Here is a 3,431-nt window from a genome sequence, read left to right as displayed (position 1 = left end):
GGGTTTGAACCACCAGCTTTCTGGTTAGCAGTCAAATGCCTTAGGCACTATGCCACCGAGTTGCCTCCAACTCATAGCGAACCTATATACAATAGAAAGAAACACTGCCAGGTCCTATGCCAGCCTCACAATCCTTGCTGAGCCCATTGTTGCAGCCCTTCCCCTTTTTTGCTGACCCTCCACTTTACCAAGCATATCTTTCTCCAGGGAATGGTCCCTCCTGACAACATAACCAAAGTAGGTGAGATAAAGTCTGGCCATTCTCACTTCCAAGGAGCATTTCGGCTGCACTTCTTCCAGGACAGATTGGTTAGTTCTTCTGGCAGTCCATGGTACTTTCAGTATCCTTCGCCAACACCACAACTCAGAATCATCAGCCTTTCTTTGGTCTTCCTTATTCATTGTCCAGCTTTCACATGCATATGAGGTCCCTGATAATACCACAGCTTGGGTTAGGCACACCTTAGTCTTCAAGGAGACATCTTTGCTCTTCAGCACTTTAAAGAAGTCTTTTGCAGCAGATTTGCCCAGTGCGATACATCATCTGATTTCTTAACTGCTGCTTTCCATTGGTGATAATTGTGGAATCGAATAATATGAAATCTTTGACAACTTCAATCTTTTCTCCATTTATCATGATGCTATTTATTGGTCCAGTTGTGAGGGTTTTGGTTTTCTTTATGCTGAGGTGTAATCCACACTGCAGATTTTAGTCTTTAATCTTCATCAGTAAGCGCTTCAAGTCATCTTCACAATCAGCAAGCAAGGTTGTCATCTGCATATTGCAGGCTGTTAATGAGTCTTCCTCCAATCCTGATGCCATGTTCTTCTTCATATAATCCAGCTTCTCAGATTATTTGCTCATCATACAGATTGAATAAGTATGGTGAAAGGATACAACCCTGATGCACTCCCTTCCTGATTTTAAACCTTGCAGTATCTTCTTGTTCTATTCAAACAACAGCCTATATATGTAGAGATCTATATATATAAATTGGGAGCTCTGGTAGCGTAGTGGCTAAGGCACTTGACTGCTAACCAGAAGGCTGGCGGTTCAAACCCACTAGCCACTCCTCGGAAGGAAGGTTGGGCAATCCTACTTCCGTAGTGATAATGCCTCGGAAACTCAAGGAGGGGTCGCTATGAGTCAGGGCTGACTCGACGGCACATAACAACAACAACAATATATATAAATTAGCCAAAAAAATCCTATGCAGCAGATGTAATCTGCAACAGATGGGGTCATTGTGAGTTGGAGTTGATTTGACACCAGTGGTTTAAGGTTTTTTTGATTCATCTTCCATTCTAAGTGTATTAAATCCTTTCTGGAAATTATTTGTATTTTCATTTCTACATGCACTATGTATAGTGTTTGGTGCAGTGCTTAATCTTACTTGTTTTAGCTCTACTTTCCATTACCATCTCCCTTTTCCTTCAAGCTTTAAGTAATGGGAAGAATTTGTAGTGTTTTGGAAAGAATAATTTTAGTCCTAGCTTGTTTTTTCACTAATTAGCTGTATGTCTAATCTTCCTGTCATCTGTAAAATGGGGTGCTAATATATTCCTCACAGTTATGCCAGGTTGAATGACCTCATGTATATGGATATCCTTTAAGAATTACTGCATTTCAGAATCTGGCAAACAGGTATGCCTTCGTTCCTCTCTACAATTTCATCAGTCTTGGACAGCTTCCAAAGACAATGGTTCAGAAGAAAGTGTATCCTTTAAAGGTACATTTGATTACTTCCTATACTCACCCACATGATCACTGGAGTAGTCTCTAGTGTCCAAACATCTATAAAGCATGGAAAACAAAGCAGCTAATTGTTACATTTGACTGCACCCAGTTTTTAGTAAGGATGTGAACTCCGTTGCTTTAAATGTCAGTTTGTCCTCTTGATTTTGCCCGGTCCTGCAGAGACTACTTCCTGTGCTTGGGCCTGCTAATGGAGGCTTATCTTGATGTTTTCAAGACAGGACAAGATTTAACATGAGTTTGTGAGTTTCTTTTATTATTCTTTTATTCTCACCAGAAACAAGCTCTCTTTTATATTTGCTGTTAAAGTAGTAGTTATTCATTAGTGGGTTTTGTTTGTGTTTTTTAATTCTGTGCACGTTATTTAAAAAAAAAAAAAAAATTGCCCTCAAGTCATTTCCAACTCCTAAGGACCCCATGTGTTGCAGAGTCAATAGCACTTCATAACACTTTTCAAGGTTGTGAACTTTCAGAAGCAGACTGCTAGGGCTTTCTTCCAAGGTACTTCTGGGTGGGTTTGACTCCATAACTTTTGGTTAGTAGCTGAGCACTTAACCTTTTTTGTTACCCAGAGATTCTACACTGTTTAAAACAGTGAGTTTTTCCTTTCACTTGGTTTTAGGCTTAAACTATGGCCTATGGGAAGCCTTGGTGGCATAGTGCCTAAGGCATTTGACTGCTAACCAGAAAGCAGGTGGTTCACTCCTCGAAGGAAGGTTGGGCAATCTATTTCTGTAGAGATAACGCCTAGGAAACCGAAGGAGGGGTGGCTATGAGTCGCAAACCATTTCAGGCAGTGAGTTTTGTATGGCCTATGAGTGGGGTAGATATTAGGGCTCTAACGTACGTTTAGCACACACTTTGTGCTCAATTTACACATATCACCCCGTGTCTGCATCCATCTCACCAAAAAGCAAACCAACCCACTGCCATCAAGTCAATTCTGACACATAGTGACCCACACTGGGTTTCTAAGTTTATAAATCTTTATGGAAGTAAATTGCCTCATCTTTCTCCCACAGAGCAGCTGGTGGTAGGTCTGAATCACTGACCTTCGGACAAATGCCTTACCCAGTACACCACCCACCGGAGCTCCTTAGCAATCTTTAAAGGCTTAATATTCTTGCTGTCAGATGAGGACACAGTGGTCTGACCTGAGACAGAAGTCACAGAGTCAGAACTGGAACTAAATTCTAATTCTAAAGCCCAAAGCTGCCCAGCACAGCCACCGGGCTTTTTGATTTTGACTTTGGGTTTTGATTTTGTCTGAGTATAATGAAAAGGAGAGTGAAAAACACTGTGTTTGAGTAGGCATTTGGAATAAAATAATATGCATTATATTTTTAATTCTCTTAATTCTAGTGCTTGTTTTCTTTGACTTTTCTATATCACTTCATGATTTATTCCTGAAAATACACTTGTCAGTGGATCATTTTCCTTTACATCTTACTGGAATGAGTCCAGATTTTTATGAAGTTACAGAAGAACATCTACCCAAAGGCGTTTCATAAAGCAGACAACCTTAGAGAAGGTGAGGTGGGTAAGTTACGTGGATGAGTTAGTACAAAGCCGTGAATAAAGCCTGTAACACGGGTAAAAGGAACATTTAGCTGGCAAGAATTATTTAATTTCAATTACAAACAACTAAAAAAAGGGGGAAAAAAGCTTTTAAAAA

The sequence above is a fragment of the Orycteropus afer genome, unplaced genomic scaffold, assembly GCF_000298275.1.
Source record: "Orycteropus afer afer isolate SDZICR_OR568_19922 unplaced genomic scaffold, OryAfe1.0 scaffold01045, whole genome shotgun sequence".
In the NCBI taxonomy this organism is placed as follows: domain Eukaryota; kingdom Metazoa; phylum Chordata; class Mammalia; order Tubulidentata; family Orycteropodidae; genus Orycteropus; species Orycteropus afer.
The sequence above is the reverse complement of the archived record's forward strand: the minus strand, read 5'-3'. Positions refer to the sequence as shown.